Source organism: Drosophila mauritiana, unplaced genomic scaffold (genome assembly GCF_004382145.1).
Source record: "Drosophila mauritiana strain mau12 unplaced genomic scaffold, ASM438214v1 U_178, whole genome shotgun sequence".
NCBI lineage: Eukaryota > Metazoa > Arthropoda > Insecta > Diptera > Drosophilidae > Drosophila > Drosophila mauritiana.
In genome coordinates, this window is record NW_022881309.1 from 5,001 (window position 1) to 25,453 (window position 20,453).

At 34.2% G+C, this 20,453-nt stretch overlaps 4 non-coding genes across 4 annotated transcripts in view; all 4 read left to right on the forward strand.

The window, feature by feature from the left end:
• LOC117149232 overlaps positions 1 to 3,421 on the forward strand; it is a 3,798-nt gene extending 377 nt beyond the window's left edge. Inside the window, exon 1 of the ribosomal RNA XR_004460138.1 lies at positions 1 to 3,421. This exon is cut by the window's left edge and continues 377 nt beyond it. This is a non-coding gene — a ribosomal RNA (large subunit ribosomal RNA).
• Positions 3,422 to 7,551: 4,130 nt separating this feature from the next.
• Positions 7,552 to 9,540, forward strand: LOC117149234. The gene has a single exon (XR_004460139.1). It is a non-coding gene; the product is annotated as a small subunit ribosomal RNA (ribosomal RNA).
• A 685-nt stretch (positions 9,541 to 10,225) lies between these two features.
• Positions 10,226 to 10,404, forward strand: LOC117149230. Its single transcript, XR_004460136.1, has one exon. It is a non-coding gene; the product is annotated as a 5.8S ribosomal RNA (ribosomal RNA).
• Positions 10,405 to 10,773: 369 nt separating this feature from the next.
• LOC117149231 lies at positions 10,774 to 14,728 on the forward strand. Its single transcript, XR_004460137.1, has one exon. It is a non-coding gene; the product is annotated as a large subunit ribosomal RNA (ribosomal RNA).
• The last annotated feature ends 5,725 nt before the right edge of the window (positions 14,729 to 20,453 follow it).

Consider the following 20,453-nt stretch of genomic DNA (forward strand, 5'->3'; position numbering starts at 1 on the left):
TGAAAAGAACTCTGAATAGAGAGTTAAACAGTACGTGAAACTGCTTAGAGGTTAAGCCCGATGAACCTGAATATCCGTTATGGAAAATTCATCATTAAAATTGTAATATTTAAATAATATTATTAAGAATAATGTGCATTTTTTCCATATAAGGACATTGTAATCTATTAGCATATCCCAAATTTATCATAAAATATAACTTATAGTTTATTCCAATTAAATTGCTTGCATTTTACAGAATAAATTTATTAATTTGATAAAGTGCTGATAGATTTATATTATTACAGAGCGTTAATTTTTCGGAATTATATAATGGCATAATTATCATTGATTTTTGTGTTTATTATATGCTCTTGTATGATTAACAATGCGAAGATTCAGGATACCTTCGGGACCCGTCTTGAAACACGGACCAAGGAGTCTAACATATGTGCAAGTTATTGGGATGTAAACCTAATAGCGTAATTAACTTGACTAATAATGGGATTAGTTTTTTAGCTATTTATAGCTAATTAACACAATCCCGGGGCGTTCTATATAGTTATGTATAATGTATATTTATATTATTTATGCCTCTAACTGGAACGTACCTTGAGCATATATGCTGTGACCCGAAAGATGGTGAACTATACTTGATCAGGTTGAAGTCAGGGGAAACCCTGATGGAAGACCGAAAACAGTTCTGACGTGCAAATCGATTGTCAGAATTGAGTATAGGGGCGAAAGACCAATCGAACCATCTAGTAGCTGGTTCCTTCCGAAGTTTCCCTCAGGATAGCTGGTGCATTTAATATTATATAAAATAATCTTATCTGGTAAAGCGAATGATTAGGGCCTTAGGGTCGAAACGATCTTAACCTATTCTCAAACTTTAAATGGGTAAGAACCTTAACTTTCTTGATATGAAGTTCAAGGTTATGATATAATGTGCCCAGTGGGCCACTTTTGGTAAGCAGAACTGGCGCTGTGGGATGAACCAAACGTAATGTTACGGTGCCCAAATTAACAACTCATGCAGATACCATGAAAGGCGTTGGTTGCTTAAAACAGCAGGACGGTGATCATGGAAGTCGAAATCCGCTAAGGAGTGTGTAACAACTCACCTGCCGAAGCAACTAGCCCTTAAAATGGATGGCGCTTAAGTTGTATACCTATACATTACGCTAAAGTAGATGATTTATATTACTTGTGATATAAATTTTTGAAACTTTAGTGAGTAGGAAGGTACAATGGTATGCGTAGAAGTGTTTGGCGTAAGCCTGCATGGAGCTGCCATTGGTACAGATCTTGGTGGTAGTAGCAAATAATCGAATGAGACCTTGGAGGACTGAAGTGGAGAAGGTTTCGTGTGAACAGTGGTTGATCACGAGTTAGTCGGTAAGTTCAAGGCGAAAGCCGAAAATTTTCAAGAAAACAAAAATGCCTAACTATATAAAAAGCGAATATAATACACTTGAATAATTTTGAAAAAAGGGAACGGTTCCAATTCCGTAACCTGTTGAGTATCCGTTTGTTATTAAATATGGGCCTCGTGCTCATCCTGCAACAGGAACGACCATAAAGAAGCCGTCGAGAGATATCGGAAGAGTTTTCTTTTCTGTTTTATAGCCGTACTACCATGGAAGTCTTTCGCAGAGAGATATGGTAGATGGGCTAGAAGAGCATGACATATACTGTTGTGTCGATATTTTCTCCTCGACCTTGAAAATTTATGGTGGGGACACGCAACTTCTCAACAGGCCGTACAATATCCAGCTGGTCTCCAAGGTGAAGAGTCTCTAGTCGATAGAATAATGTAGGTAAGGGAAGTCGGCAAATTAGATCCGTAACTTCGGGATAAGGATTGGCTCTGAAGATTGAGATAGTCGGGCTTGATTGGGAAACAATAACATGGTTTATGTGCTCGTTCTGGGTAAATAGAGTTTCTAGCATTTATGTTAGTTACTTGTTCCCCGGATAGTTTAGTTACGTAGCCAATTGTGGAACTTTCTTGCTAAAATTTTTAAGAATACTATTTGGGTTAAACCAATTACTTATCAATTATAACGATTATCAATTAACAATCAATTCAGAACTGGCACGGACTTGGGGAATCCGACTGTCTAATTAAAACAAAGCATTGTGATGGCCCTAGCGGGTGTTGACACAATGTGATTTCTGCCCAGTGCTCTGAATGTCAAAGTGAAGAAATTCAAGTAAGCGCGGGTCAACGGCGGGAGTAACTATGACTCTCTTAAGGTAGCCAAATGCCTCGTCATCTAATTAGTGACGCGCACGGGGGAAACCCTCTTCGCACTAATAGCCAAAAGGCGATGAAGACCGGAATGACTAAAGGGAACTGGGGACAGCGTCTATAAGATTTTTCCTCCGGCAGTCACAAAATGGGATTACTTACTTGATTAAATGGATTTCCTAGCCATTATACGGATATATTTATTATATCTTATGGTATTGGGTTTTGATGCAAGCTTCTTGATCAAAGTATCACGAGTTTGTTATATAATCGCAAACAAATTCTTTAATAAAACGATGCATTTATGTATTTTTGATTTGAAAATTTGGTCGGTATGATCCAATTCAAGGACATTGCCAGGTAGGGAGTTTGACTGGGGCGGTACATCTCTCAAATAATAACGGAGGTGTCCCAAGGCCAGCTCAGTGCGGACAGAAACCACACATAGAGCAAAAGGGCAAATGCTGACTTGATCTCGGTGTTCAGTACACACAGGGACAGCAAAAGCTCGGCCTATCGATCCTTTTGGTTTAAAGAGTTTTTAACAAGAGGTGTCAGAAAAGTTACCATAGGGATAACTGGCTTGTGGCGGCCAAGCGTTCATAGCGACGTCGCTTTTTGATCCTTCGATGTCGGCTCTTCCTATCATTGTGAAGCAAAATTCACCAAGCGTTGGATTGTTCACCATGCAAGGGAACGTGAGCTGGGTTTAGACCGTCGTGAGACAGGTTAGTTTTACCCTACTAATGACAAAACGTTGTTGCGACAGCATTTCCTGCGTAGTAGAGAGGAACCGCAGGTACGGACCAATGGCACAATACTTGTTCGAGCGAACAGTGGTATGACGCTACGTCCGTTGGATTATGCCTGAACGCCTCTAAGGTCGTATCCGTGCTGGACTGCAATGATAAAATAAGGCAATTTGCATTGTATGGCTTCTAAACCATTTAAAGTTTATAATTTATTTTATAAACGACAATGGATGTGATGCCAATGTAATTTGTAACATAGTAAATTAGGAGGATCTTCGATCACCTGATGCCGCGCTAGTTACATATAAAAGCATTATTTAATACAATGACAAAGCCTAGAATCAATTGTAAACGACTTTTGTAACAGGCAAGGTGTTGTAAGTGGTTGATGCCATACTGCGATCCACTGAAGCTTATCCTTTGCTTGATGATTCGATAAATAAATGATTTTTCCTGTAGCCAAACAGTCATCAATTTAGTGACGCATATGATATTGTCCCTATCATATAATTTTTGATATAAAGACTTTAAAGAATTATATCAAGTTGCGGTCATCAATTTAGTGACGCATAATCGTATAATTCTTTAAAGAATTGTTGCAAAAGACGCATATCGCAAAACGTCATCAGTGACGCATATGATATTGTCCTATCATATAATTAATAAAAGACTTTAAAGAATTTATCAAGTTGCCAAGTCATCAATTTACATATGATATTGTCCCTATCATATAATTAATATAAAGACTTCGTTCGTCACCCGATATATTTTAAAGAATTGTATCAAGTTGCCAAATACCTCATCAAATTTAGTGACGCATATGATATTGTCCCTATCATATAATTAATATAAAGACTTTAATGAATTGTGTCAAGTTGCCAAACACCTCGTCATCAATTTAGTGACGCATATGATATTGTCCCTATCATATAATTTTTGATATAAAAGACTTTAAAGAATTATATCAAGTTGCCAAATCGTCATCAATTTAGTGACGCATATGATATTGTCCTATCATAATTAATATAAAAGACTTTAATGAATTGTGTGTTGCCAAACACCTCGTCATCAATTTAGTGACGCATATGATATTGTCCCTATCATATAATTTTTGATATAAAACTTTCAAGTTGCCAAAGTGAATATGCCTATCATCTTTACAATCCCCGATATAAAAACCAACGTGCATATGATATATCACAAGTTGCCAGTCATCAATTTTAGTGACGCATATGATATTGTCCCTATCATATATATTTGATATAAAGACTTTAAATTATATCAAGTTGCCAAATACCTCGTCATCAATTTAGTGACGCATATGATATTGTCTCTATCATATAATTAATATAAAGACTTTAATGAATTGTGTCAAGTTGCCAAACACCTCGTCATCAATTTAGTGACGCATATGATATTGTCCCTATCATATAATTTTTGATATAAAGACTTTAAAGAATTCTATCAAGTTGCCAAATACCTCATCAATTTACGCATCTCTATCATCTTTAATGATTAAACACCTCGTCATCACCTTTTTAAAGAATTGTATCAAGTTGCCAAACACCTCGTCATCAACTACTATATTATGGTTGCGCCGACCTCTCATATTGTATTCTCTTATGTCTTCATAGGATTTTGGCAATTATACGAGTAAATTAAATAATATACATATGAAAATGATTAATTATTATATGTATAAGGGAAAAAATGCTGAAATATTCCCATATTATCTTAGTATTATAGAGGAAAGACCGTTGCCGACCTCTGATATTGTTCAAAACTTATGTATTTATATGATTTTGGCAATTATATGAGTAAATTAAATAATATACATATAAAATGATTAAATATTATATGTATAAATGTATAAAGGAAAAAATGATGAAATATTCCCACATTATCTTAGTATTATAGAGGAAAGACCGTTGCTGACCTCTGATATTGTTCAAAACTTATGTATTTATGATTTTGGCAATAATATGAGTAAATTAAATAATATACATATGAAAATGATTGTATAAGGGAAAAAGCTGAAAATATTCCCATATTATCTTAGTATTATAGAGGAAAGACCGTTGCTGACCTCTGATATTGTTCTTATGTATTTATATGATTTTGGCAATTATATGAGTAAATTAAATAATATACATATGAAAATTATTAATTCAAAAAAATAAAACATTCTCTTAGTATTATAGAAAAGCCATTATAGTGAGAGGGTATAGTAGTGTAAACGACCGGAATTACGACAGAGGGTTCAAAAACTACTATAGGTAGGCAGTGGTTGCCGACCTCTCATATTGTTCAAAACTTATGTATTCATATGATTTGGCAATTATATGAGTAAATTAAATAATATATATGAAAATTATTAATTATTATATGTATAGGGAAAAAAATGCTGAAATATTCCCACATTCTCTTAGTATTATAGAGAAAAGCCATTATAGTGAGAGGGTATAGTAGTGTAAACGACCGAATTACGACAGAGGGTTCAAAAACTACTATAGGTAGGCAGTGGTTGCCGACCTCTCATATTGTTCAAACTTATGTATTCATATGATTTTGGCAATTATATGAGTAAATTTAAATAATATACATATGAAAATTATTAATTATTATATGTATAAGGGAAAAAATGCTGAAAATATCCACATTCTCTAGTATAATAGAGAGAAAAGCCATTATAGTGAGAGGGTATAGTAGTGTAAACGACCGGAATTACGACAGAGGGTTCAAAAACTACTATAGGTAGGCAGTGGTTGCCGACCTCTCATATTGTTCAAAACTTATGTATTCATATGATTTTGCAATAATATGAGTAAATAATATATACATATGAAAATGATTAATTATTATATGTATAAGGGAAAAAATTCTGAAAATATCCCACATTCTCTTAGTATTATAGAGAAGCCATTAGTGAGAGGGTATAGTAGTGTAAACGACCGGAATTACGACAGAGGGTTCAAAACTACTATAGGTAGGCAGTGGTTGCCGACCTCTCATATTGTTCAAAATCATATGATTTTGGCAATAGTAAATTAAATAATATACATATGAAAATGATTAATTATTATATAAGGGAAAAAATGCTGAAAATATCCACATTCTCTCTTAGTATTATAGAGAAAAGCCATTATAGTGAGAGGGTATAGTAGTGTAAACGACCGGAATTACGACAGAGGGTTCAAAAACTACTATAGGTAGGCAGTGGTTGCCGACCTCTCATATTGTTCAAAACTTATGTATTCATATGATTTTGGCAAAATATGAGTAAATTAAATAATATACATATGAAAATGATTAATTATTTATATGTATAAGGGAAAAAATGCTGAAAATATCCCACATTCTCTTAGTATTATAGAGAAAAGCCATTATAGTGAGAGGTATAGTAGTGTAAACGACCGGAATTACGACAGAGGGTTCAAAAACTACTATAGGTAGGCAGTGGTTGCCGACCTCTCATATTGTTCAAAACTTATGTATTCATATGATTTTGGCAATAATATGAGTAAATTAAATAATATACATATGAAAATGATTAATTATTATATGTATAAGGGAAAATAATCATATTATATATGAATAATGGAAAAAAAATGAAATGTTCCTATAATCTCTTAATATATAAGAGAATAGCCCGTATGTTGGGTGGCAAACGGAATTGAAAATACCCGCTTTGAGGACAGCGGGTTCAAAAACTACTATAGGTAGGCAGTGGTTGCCGACCTCCCGCATTATTCGAAATATTTATTTCGATTATGTTTATATTGGTTACATACAATAAAGTTATTATTATCCGTAAATTTGTTTTTCAGTTCTATAGAACACGGGACTTGGCTCCGCGATAATAGGAATATTACGCTTTATAGATAATATCGTTGAACAAAAGTCAAGTTTCTATTATATATAGAATACAAATGTTTCCATATATTATCGTTAATTTTTGGAGGCAGGCAAATATTAATTTATTACCTGCCGTATAGTTGGATTATTATATCGTTACGGTATAATACAAATATGGTTCTTTATGAAAGAAATATAAAATATATTAAATGTGAAATATTATCATATGCGCTGGTTTTATGTTTATATATACCAAGATATATATGAAAAGAGATAAATTTTAAATTTATCTTCAAAATGCAAATGATTTAACTTAATATTTATATTGGTTAAACCAAAAATTGTACATGTGTGGATACATAATTATGTATGTTGGAAATAAATGATATTTTATAATGAAATATGTATGTATAAAAAGATAAATTATAGAAATATATATATTACAATAATTAGATGAAATTCTTGTTATATTGGTAAACAAGTATAAATTAAAAATGAAAATATGGATTACGAATGCTATATAAAATGGCCGTAATCGAATGGATTTTTTTACTTATATATTTAAAATTTTACCCAAGGCGAATATTGAATTTTATTCAATATAATAAAAATCATGGAATTATATAAAGTGAAAATCTATATATCTATATTATCTATTAATTGCTTATTTCGATTCCAAAATATATGAATGGAATATGAAGGAAAAACATTATTCTGGTTGATCCTGCCAGTAGTTATATGCTTGTCTCAAAGATTAAGCCATGATGTCTAAGTACACACGAATTAAAAGTGAAACCGCAAAAGGCTCATTATATCAGTTTATGGTTCCTTAGATCGTTAACAGTTACTTGGATAACTGTGGTATTCTAGAGCTAATACATGCAATTAAAAACATGAACCTTATGGGACATGTGCTTTTATTAGGCTAAACCAAGCGATCGCAAGATCGTTATATTGGTTGAACTCTAGATAACATGCAGATCGTATGGTCTTGTACCGACGACAGATCTTTCAAATGTTGCCCTATCAACTTTTGATGTAGTATCTAGGACTACCATGGTTGCAACGGGTAACGGGGAATCAGGGTTCGATTCCGGAGGGAGCCTGAGAACGGCTACCACATCTAAGGAAGGCAGCAGGCGCGTAAATTACCCACTCCCAGCTCGGGGAGGTAGTGACGAAAAATAACAATACAGGACTCATATCCGAGGCCCTGTAATTGGAATGAGTACACTTTAAATCCTTTAACAAGGACCAATTGGAGGGCAAGTCTGGTGCCAGCAGCCGCGGTAATTCCAGCTCCAATAGCGTATATTAAAGTTGTTGCGGTTAAAACGTTCGTAGTTGAACTTGTGCTTCATACGGGTAGTACAACTTACAATTGTGGTTAGTACTATACCTTTATGTATGTAAGCGTATTACCGGTGGAGTTCTTATATGTGATTAAATACTTGTATTTTTTCATATGTTCCTCCTATTTAAAAACCTGCACTAGTGCTCTTAAACGAGTGTTATTGTGGGCCGGTACTATTACTTTGAACAAATTAGAGTGCTTAAAGCAGGCTTCAAATGCCTGAATATTCTGTGCATGGGATAATGAAATAAGACCTCTGTTCTGCTTTCATTGGTTTTCAGATCAAGAGGTAATGATTAATAGAAGCAGTTTGGGGGCATTAGTATTACGACGCGAGAGGTGAAATTCTTGGACCGTCGTAAGACTAACTTAAGCGAAAGCATTTGCCAAAGATGTTTTCATTAATCAAGAACGAAAGTTAGAGGTTCGAAGGCGATCAGATACCGCCCTAGTTCTAACCATAAACGATGCCAGCTAGCAATTGGGTGTAGCTACTTTTATGGCTCTCTCAGTCGCTTCCCGGGAAACCAAAGCTTTTGGGCTCCGGGGGAAGTATGGTTGCAAAGCTGAAACTTAAAGGAATTGACGGAAGGGCACCACCAGGAGTGGAGCCTGCGGCTTAATTTGACTCAACACGGGAAAACTTACCAGGTCCGAACATAAGTGTGTAAGACAGATTGATAGCTCTTTCTCGAATCTATGGGTGGTGGTGCATGGCCGTTCTTAGTTCGTGGAGTGATTTGTCTGGTTAATTCCGATAACGAACGAGACTCAAATATATTAAATAGATATCTTCAGGATTATGGTGCTGAAGCTTATGTAGCCTTCATTCATGGTGGCAGTAAAATGTTTATTGTGTTTGAATGTGTTTATGTAAGTGGAGCCGTACCTGTTGGTTTGTCCCATTATAAGGACACTAGCTTCTTAAATGGACAAATTGCGTCTAGCAATAATGAGATTGAGCAATAACAGGTCTGTGATGCCCTTAGATGTCCTGGGCTGCACGCGCGCTACAATGAAAGTATCAACGTGTATTTCCTAGACCGAGAGGTCCGGGTAAACCGCTGAACCACTTTCATGCTTGGGATTGTGAACTGAAACTGTTCACATGAACTTGGAATTCCCAGTAAGTGTGAGTCATTAACTCGCATTGATTACGTCCCTGCCCTTTGTACACACCGCCCGTCGCTACTACCGATTGAATTATTTAGTGAGGTCTCCGGACGTGATCACTGTGACGCCTTGCGTGTTACGGTTGTTTCGCAAAAGTTGACCGAACTTGATTATTTAGAGGAAGTAAAAGTCGTAACAAGGTTTCCGTAGGTGAACCTGCGGAAGGATCATTATTGTATAATATCCTTTATCGTTAATAAACATTTGTTATAATACAAATAAATACAATTTACCAAAATAAAAATATTACAAAATGATTCCACGGAATCAAAAGTTAAAGTCAAAATAAAATGAAGATGGCTTTTATTTTATATGTGGGGCTTGGCAACCTCATAAAAGACTTTAACATTATTAATGTTGTTGTGCGTATTTGTGGCAGTACCTACTACAACAATGGCGTTTCCTATAAAAACAAATTCTCGAAAATGGAAATCGAAGAAACTGAACAAAATTTGAAAGTAGAAGTCGAATTAAAATTAAAATAATTTTGAATGTGGTATTCAAAATAAGTGTGTGTGTATATGGACCATAATATACACGCGTTGCGAATATGTATTGTTCATCTATGTTATGAGCATACGTTGGCTAATGCAACAACCTAAAATATACAATGTTTGTACCTGTCATCCATCAGGTTAATGTTTTATATAAATTTTGCAGTATGTGTCACCCAAAATAGCAAACCATAACCAGATTTTTATGATACATAATGCTTATATGAAACTAAGACATATCGCAACATTTATTTTTAGGTATAAAATAAATTTATTGAAGGAATTGATATATGCCAGTAAAATGGTGTATTTTTAATTTCTTTCAATAAAAACAATATTGATATTATATAAAAATGAATTATAAAACTCTAAGCGGTGGATCACTCGGCTCATGGGTCGATGAAGAACGCAGCAAACTGTGCGTCATCGTGTGAACTGCAGGACACATGAACATCGACATTTTGAACGCATATCGCAGTCCATGCTGTTATGTACTTTAATTAATTTTATAGTGCTGCTTGGACTACATATGGTTGAGGGTTGTAAGACTATGCTAATTAAGTTGTTTATAAATTTTTTATAAGCATATGGTATATTATTATTATAATATTGAAATGAAAAACATTATCTCACATTTGAATGTGAAAAACGAAGAGAAATATTTTCTTTTTCAATCAAATAATACTGAGAAATGTCTAGCATAAAAAATTGAAATATTTTTCATCTAGAATTGTCTCTTATTAATGATTCGGAAAAGAAAAATCTTGGTTTTGTTATTATTCTTCGTTGGTTCGTTAAATGGATAAAAAATAACTTTGCTTACAAGAACTATTGGAACTATTTATAACGAATTTAATTGATTGTTTTATCATTTATATATAAAGAATTTATGGCAAAAAATAGTTATATATACAACCTCAACTCATATGGGACTACCCCCTGAATTTAAGCATATTAATTAGGGGAGGAAAAGAAACTAACAAGGATTTTCTTAGTAGCGGCGAGCGAAAAGAAAACAGTTCAGCACTAAGTCACTTTGTCTATATGGCAAATGTGAGATGCAGTGTATGGAGCGTCAATATTCTAGTATGAGAAATTAATGATTTAAGTCCTTCTTAAATGAGGCCATTACCCATAGAGGGTGCCAGGCCCGTATAACGTTAATGATTACTAGATGATGTTTCCAAAGAGTCGTGTTGCTTGATAGTGCAGCACTAAGTGGGTGGTAAACTCCATCTAAAACTAAATATAACCATGAGACCGATAGTAAACAAGTACCGTGAGGGAAAGTTGAAAAGAACTCTGAATAGAGAGTTAAACAGTACGTGAAACTGCTTAGAGGTTAAGCCCGATGAACCTGAATATCCGTTATGGAAAATTCATCATTAAAATTGTAATATTTAAATAATATTATTAAGAATAATGTGCATTTTTTCCATATAAGGACATTGTAATCTATTAGCATATCCCAAATTTATCATAAAATATAACTTATAGTTTATTCCAATTAAATTGCTTGCATTTTAACACAGAATAAATGTTATTAATTTGATAAAGTGCTGATAGATTTATATTATTACAGAGCGTTAATTTTTCGGAATTATATAATGGCATAATTATCATTGATTTTTGTGTTTATTATATGCTCTTGTATGATTAACAATGCGAAAGATTCAGGATACCTTCGGGACCCGTCTTGAAACACGGACCAAGGGAGTCTAACATATGTGCAAGTTATTGGGATGTAAACCTAATAGCGTAATTAACTTGACTAATAATGGGATTAGTTTTTTAGCTATTTATAGCTAATTAACACAATCCCGGGGCGTTCTATATAGTTATGTATAATGTATATTTATATTATTTATGCCTCTAACTGGAACGTACCTTGAGCATATATGCTGTGACCCGAAAGATGGTGAACTATACTTGATCAGGTTGAAGTCAGGGGAAACCCTGATGGAAGACCGAAACAGTTCTGACGTGCAAATCGATTGTCAGAATTGAGTATAGGGGCGAAAGACCAATCGAACCATCTAGTAGCTGGTTCCTTCCGAAGTTTCCCTCAGGATAGCTGGTGCATTTTAATATTATATAAAATAATCTTATCTGGTAAAGCGAATGATTAGAGGCCTTAGGGTCGAAACGATCTTAACCTATTCTCAAACTTTAAATGGGTAAGAACCTTAACTTTCTTGATATGAAGTTCAAGGTTATGATATAATGTGCCCAGTGGGCCACTTTTGGTAAGCAGAACTGGCGCTGTGGGATGAACCAAACGTAATGTTACGGTGCCCAAATTAACAACTCATGCAGATACCATGAAAGGCGTTGGTTGCTTAAAACAGCAGGACGGTGATCATGGAAGTCGAAATCCGCTAAGGAGTGTGTAACAACTCACCTGCCGAAGCAACTAGCCCTTAAATGGATGGCGCTTAAGTTGTATACCTATACATTACCGCTAAAGTAGATGATTTATATTACTTGTGATATAATTTTGAAACTTTAGTGAGTAGGAAGGTACAATGGTATGCGTAGAAGTGTTTGGCGTAAGCCTGCATGGAGCTGCCATTGGTACAGATCTTGGTGGTAGTAGCAAATAATCGAATGAGACCTTGGAGGACTGAAGTGGAGAAGGGTTTCGTGTGAACAGTGGTTGATCACGAGTTAGTCGGTCCTAAGTTCAAGGCGAAAGCCGAAAATTTTCAAGTAAAACAAAAATGCCTAACTATATAAACAAAGCGAATATAATACACTTGAATAATTTTGAACGAAAGGGAATACGGTTCCAATTCCGTAACCTGTTGAGTATCCGTTTGTTATTAAATATGGGCCTCGTGCTCATCCTGGCAACAGGAACGACCATAAAGAAGCCGTCGAGAGATATCGGAAGAGTTTTCTTTTCTGTTTTATAGCCGTACTACCATGGAAGTCTTTCGCAGAGATATGGTAGATGGGCTAGAAGAGCATGACATATACTGTTGTGTCGATATTTTCTCCTCGGACCTTGAAAATTTATGGTGGGGACACGCAAACTTCTCAACAGGCCGTACCAATATCCGCAGCTGGTCTCCAAGGTGAAGAGTCTCTAGTCGATAGAATAATGTAGGTAAGGGAAGTCGGCAAATTAGATCCGTAACTTCGGGATAAGGATTGGCTCTGAAGATTGAGATAGTCGGGCTTGATTGGGAAACAATAACATGGTTTATGTGCTCGTTCTGGGTAAATAGAGTTTCTAGCATTTATGTTAGTTACTTGTTCCCCGGATAGTTTAGTTACGTAGCCAATTGTGGAACTTTCTTGCTAAAATTTTTAAGAATACTATTTGGGTTAAACCAATTAGTTCTTATCAATTATAACGACGATTATCAATTAACAATCAATTCAGAACTGGCACGGACTTGGGGAATCCGACTGTCTAATTAAACAAAGCATTGTGATGGCCCTAGCGGGTGTTGACACAATGTGATTTCTGCCCAGTGCTCTGAATGTCAAAGTGAAGAAATTCAAGTAAGCGCGGGTCAACGGCGGGAGTAACTATGACTCTCTTAAGGTAGCCAAATGCCTCGTCATCTAATTAGTGACGCGCATGAATGGATTAACGAGATTCCTACTGTCCCTATCTACTATCTAGCGAAACCACAGCCAAGGGAACGGGCTTGGAATAATTAGCGGGGAAAGAAGACCCTTTTGAGCTTGACTCTAATCTGGCAGTGTAAGGAGACATAAGAGGTGTAGAATAAGTGGGAGATATTAGACCTCGGTTTGGTATCGTCAATGAAATACCACTACTCTTATTGTTTCCTTACTTACTTGATTAAATGGAACGTGTATCATTTCCTAGCCATTATACGGATATATTTATTATATCTTATGGTATTGGGTTTTGATGCAAGCTTCTTGATCAAAGTATCACGAGTTTGTTATATAATCGCAAACAAATTCTTTAATAAAACGATGCATTTATGTATTTTTGATTTGAAAATTTGGTATAACTCAATTACTCAGGTATGATCCAATTCAAGGACATTGCCAGGTAGGGAGTTTGACTGGGGCGGTACATCTCTCAAATAATAACGGAGGTGTCCCAAGGCCAGCTCAGTGCGGACAGAAACCACATAGAGCAAAAGGGCAAATGCTGACTTGATCTCGGTGTTCAGTACACACAGGGACAGCAAAAGCTCGGCCTATCGATCCTTTTGGTTAAAGAGTTTTTAACAAGAGGTGTCAGAAAAGTTACCATATAGGGATAACTGGCTTGTGGCGGCCAAGCGTTCATAGCGACGTCGCTTTTTGATCCTTCGATGTCGGCTCTTCCTATCATTGTGAAGCAAAATTCACCAAGCGTTGGATTGTTCACCCATGCAAGGGAACGTGAGCTGGTTTAGACCGTCGTGAGACAGGTTAGTTTTACCCTACTAATGACAAAACGTTGTTGCGACAGCATTCCTGCGTAGTACGAGAGGAACCGCAGGTACGGACCAATGGCACAATACTTGTTCGAGCGAACAGTGGTATGACGCTACGTCCGTTGGATTATGCCTGAACGCCTCTAAGGTCGTATCCGTGCTGGACTGCAATGATAATAAGGGGCAATTTGCATTGTATGGCTTCTAAACCATTTAAAGTTTATAATTTATTTTATAAACGACAATGGATGTGATGCCAATGTAATTTGTAACATAGTAAATTAGGAGGATCTTCGATCACCTGATGCCGCGCTAGTTACATATAAAGCATTATTTAATACAATGACAAAGCCTAGAATCAATTGTAAACGACTTTTGTAACAGGCAAGGTGTTGTAAGTGGTTGAGCAGCTGCCATACTGCGATCCACTGAAGCTTATCCTTTGCTTGATGATTCGATAAATAAATGATTTTTCCTGTAGCCAAACAAACACCTCGTCATCATTTAGTGACGCATATGATATTGTCCCTATCATATAATTTTTGATATAAAGTTTAAAGAATTGTTGCCAAATACCTCGTCATCAATTTAGTGACGCATATGATATTGTCCCTATCCCTTTAAAGAATTCTATCCCAAATACCTCGTCATCAATTTAGTGACGCATATGATATTGTCCCTATGACTTTACAAGTTGCCAAACACCTCGTCATCAATTTAGTGACGCATATGATATTGTCCCTATCATATAATTTTTGATATAAAGACTTTAAGAATTATATCAAGTTGCCAAATACCTCGTCATCAATTTAGTGACGCATATGATATTGTCATCATATAATTAATATAAAGACTTTAATGAATTGTGTCAAGTTGCCAACACCTCGTCATCAATTTAGTGACGCATATGATATTGTCCCTATCATATAATTTTTGATATAAAAACTTTAAAGAATTGTATCAAGTTGCCAAATACCTCGTCATCAATTTAGTGACGCATATGATATTGTCCCTATCATATAATTAATATAAAGACTTTAATGAATTGTGTCAAGTTGCCAAACACCTCGTCATCAATTTAGTGACGCATATGATATTGTCCCTATCATATAATTTTTGATATAAAGACTTTAAAGAATTTATCAAGTTGCCAAATACCTCGTCATCAATTTAGTGACGCATATGATATTGTCTCTATCATATAATTAATATAAAGACTTTAATGAATTGTGTCAAGTTGCCAAACACCTCGTCATCAATTTAGTGACGCATATGATATTGTCCCTATCATATAATTTTGATATAAAACTTTAAAGAATTGTATCAAGTTGCCAAATACCTCGTCATCAATTTAGTGACGCATATGATATTGTCCTATCATATAATTAATATAAAGACTTTAATGAATTGTGTCAAGTTGCCAAACACCTCGTCATCAATTTAGTGACGCATATGATATTGTCCCTATCATATAATTTTTGATATAAAAACTTTAAAGAATTGTATCAAGTTGCCAAATACCTCGTCATCAATTGTGACGCATATGATATTGTCCCTATCATATAATTAATATAAAGACTTTAATGAATTGTGTCAAGTTGCCAAACACCTCGTCATCAATTTAGTGACGCATATGATTTGTCCTATCATATAATTTTGATATAAAGACTTTAAAGAATTATATCAAGTTGCCAAATACCTCGTCATCAATTTAGTGACGCATATGATATTGTCTCTATCATATAATTAATATAAAGACTTTAAAGTGTCAAGTTGCCAAACACCTCGTCATCAATTTAGTGACGCATATGATATTGTCCCTATCATATAATTTTTGATATAAAGACTTTAAGGTTGCAAATACCTCGTCATCAATTTAGTGACGCATATGATATTGTCTCTATGTTTCGTTTCGTCATCAATTTAGTGACGCATATGATATTGTCCCTATCATATAATTAATATAAAGACTTTTTAGAATTGTATCAAGTTGCCAAACACCTCGGTTGCGCCGACCTCTCATATTGTATTCTCTTATGTCTTCATAGGATTTTGGCAATTATACGAGTAAATTAAATAATATACATATGAAAATGATTAATTATTATATGTATAAGGGAAAAAATGCTGAAATATTCCCATATTATCTTAGTATTATAGAGGAAAGACCGTTGCCGACCTCTGATATTGTTCAAAACTTATGTATTTATATGATTTTGGCAATTATATGAGTAAATTAAATAATATACATATAAAATGATTAAATATTATATGTATAAATGTATAAAGGAAAAAATGATGAAATATTCCCACATTATCTTAGTATTATAGAGGAAAGACCGTTGCTGACCTCTGATATTGTTCAAAACTTATGTATTTATATGATTTTGGCAATAATATGAGTAAATTAAATAATATACATATGAAAATGATTAATTATTATATGTATAAATGTATAAGGGAAAAAATGCTGAAAATATTCCCATATTATCTTAGTATTATAGAAAGACCGTTGCTGACCTCTGATATTGTTCAAAACTTATGTATTTATATGATTTTGGCAATTATATGTAAATTAAATAATATACATATGAAAATTATTAATTATTATATGTATAGGGGAAAAAATGCTGAAATATTCCCACATTCTCTTAGTATTATAGAGAAAAGCCATTATAGTGAGAGGGTATAGTAGTGTAAACGACCGGAATTACGACAGAGGGTTCAAAAACTACTATAGGTAGGCAGTGGTTGCCGACCTCTCATATTGTTCAAAACTTATGTATTCATATGATTTTGGCAATTATATGAGTAAATTAAATAATATACATATGAAAATTATTAATTATTATATGTATAGGGGAAAAATGCTGAAATATTCCCACATTCTCTTAGTATTAGAGAAAAGCCATTATAGTGAGAGGGTATAGTAGTGTAAACGACCGGAATTACGACAGAGGGTTCAAAAACTACTATAGGTAGGCAGTGGTTGCCGACCTCTCATATTGTTCAAAACTTATGTATTCATATGATTTTGGCAATTATATGAGTAAATTAAATAATATACATATGAAAATTATTAATTATTATATGTATAAGGGAAAAAATGCTGAAAATATCCCACTCTTAGTATAATAGAGAAAAGCCATTATAGTGAGAGGGTATAGTAGTGTAAACGACCGGAATTACGACAGAGGGTTCAAAAACTACTATAGGTAGGCAGTGGTTGCCGACCTCTCATATTGTTCAAAACTTATGTATTCATATGATTTTGGCAATAAATATGAGTAAATTAAATAATATACATATGAAAATGATTAATTATTATATGTATAAGGGAAAAAATTCTGAAAATCCCACATTCTCTTAGTATTATAGAGAAAGCCATTATAGTGAGAGGGTATAGTAGTAAACGACCGGAATTACGACAGAGGGTTCAAAAACTACTATAGGTAGGCAGTGGTTGCCGACCTCTCATATTGTTCAAAACTTATGTATTCATATGATTTTGGCAATAATATGAGTAAATTAAATAATATACATATGAAAATGATTAATTATTATATGTATAAGGGAAAAATGCTGAAAATATCCCACATTCTCTTAGTATTATAGAGAAAAGCCATTATAGTGAGAGGGTATAGTAGTGTAAACGACCGGAATTACGACAGAGGGTTCAAAAACTACTATAGGTAGCAGTGGTTGCCGACCTCTCATATTGTTCAAAACTTATGTATTCATATGATTTTGGCAATAATATGAGTAAATTAAATAATATACATATGAAAATGATTAATTATTATATGTATAAGGGAAAAAATGCTGAAAATATCCCACATTCTCTTAGTATTATAGAGAAAAGCCATTATAGTGAGAGGGTATAGTAGTGTAAACGACCGGAATTACGACAGAGGGTTCAAAACTACTATAGGTAGGCAGTGGTTGCCGACCTCTCATATTGTTCAAAACTTATGTATTCATATGATTTTGGCAATAATATGAGTAAATTAAATAATATACATATGAAAATGATTAATTATTATATGTATAAGGGAAAAAATAATCATATTATATATGAATAATGGAAAAAAAATGAAATGTTCCTATATCTCTTAATATATAAGAGAATAGCCCGTATGTTGGGTGGCAAACGGAATTGAAAATACCCGCTTTGAGGACAGCGGGTTCAAAAACTACTATAGGTAGGCAGTGGTTGCCGACCTCCCGCATTATTCGAAATATTTATTTCGGATTATGTTTATATTGGTTACATACAATAAGTATATTATTATCCGTACAAATTTGTTTCTCAGTTCTATAGAACACGGGACTTGGCTCCGCGGATAATAGGAATATACGCTTATAGATAATATCGTTGAAACAAAAGTCAAGTTTCTATTATATATAGAATAACAAATCGTTTCCATATATTATCGTTAATTTTTGGAGGCAGGCAAATATTAATTTATTACCTGCCGTATAGTTGGATTATTATATCGTTACGGTATAATACAAATATGGATTCTTATGAAAGAAATATAAAATTATATATTAAATGTGGAAATATTATCATATGCGCTTGGTTTTATGTTATATATTACCAGAGATATATATGAAAAGAGAAAATTTTAAATTTATCTTCAAAATGCAAATGATTTAACTTAATATTTATATTGGTTAAACAAAAATTGTACATGTGTGGATACAATAATTATGTATGTTGGAAATAAAATGATATTTTATAATGAAATATGTATGTATAAAAAGATAAAATTATAGAAATATATATATTACAATAATTAGATGAAATTCTTGTTATATTGGTAAAACAAGTATAAATTAAAAATGAAAATATGGATTACGAATGCTATATAAAATGGCCGTAATCGAATGGATTTTTTTACTTATATATTTAAAATTTTTACCCAAAGGCGAAATATTGAATTTTATTCAATATAATAAAAATCATGGAATTATATAAAGTGAAAAATCTATATATCTATATATCTATTATATTGCTTATTTCGATTCAAAATATATGAATGGAATATGAAGGAAAAACATTATTCTGGTTGATCCTGCCAGTAGTTATATGCTTGTCTCAAAGATTAAGCCATGCATGTCTAAGTACACACGAATTAAAAGTGAAACCGCAAAAGGCTCATTATATCAGTTATGGTTCCTTAGATCGTTAACAGTTACTTGGATAACTGTGGTAATTCTAGAGCTAATACATGCAATTAAAACATGAACCTTATGGGACATGTGCTTTTATTAGGCTAAAACCAAGCGATCGCAAGATCGTTATATTGGTTGAACTCTAGATAACATGCAGATCGTATGGTCTTGTACGACGACAGATCTTTCAAATGTCTGCCCTATCAACTTTTGATGGTAGTATCTAGGACTACCATGGTTGCAACGGGTAACGGGGAATCAGGGTTCGATTCCGGAGAGGGAGCCTGAGAAACGGCTACCACATCTAAGGAAGGCAGCAGGCGCGTAAATTACCCACTCCCAGCTCGGGGAGGTAGTGACGAAAAATAACAATACAGGACTCATATCCGAGGCCCTGTAATTGGAATGAGTACACTTTAAATCCTTTAACAAGGACCAATTGGAGGGCAAGTCTGGTGCCAGCAGCCGCGGTAATTCCAGCTCCAATAGCGTATATTAAAGTTGTTGCGGTTAAAACGTTCGTAGTTGAACTTGTGCTTCATACGGGTAGTACAACTTACAATTGTGGTTAGTACTATACCTTTATGTATGTAAGCGTATTACCGGTGGAGTTCTTATATGTGATTAAATACTTGTATTTTTTCATATGTTCCTCCTATTTAAAAACCTGCACTAGTGCTCTTAAACGAGTGTTATTGTGGGCCGGTACTATTACTTTGAACAAATTAGAGTGCTTAAAGCAGGCTTCAAATGCCTGAATATTCTGTGCATGGGATAATGAAATAAGACCTCTGTTCTGCTTTCATTGGTTTTCAGATCAAGAGGTAATGATTAATAGAAGCAGTTTGGGGGCATTAGTATTACGACGCGAGAGGTGAAATTCTTGGACCGTCGTAAGACTAACTTAAGCGAAAGCATTTGCCCAAAGATGTTTTCATTAATCAAGAACGAAAGTTAGAGGTTCGAAGGCGATCAGATACCGCCCTAGTTCTAACCATAAACGAT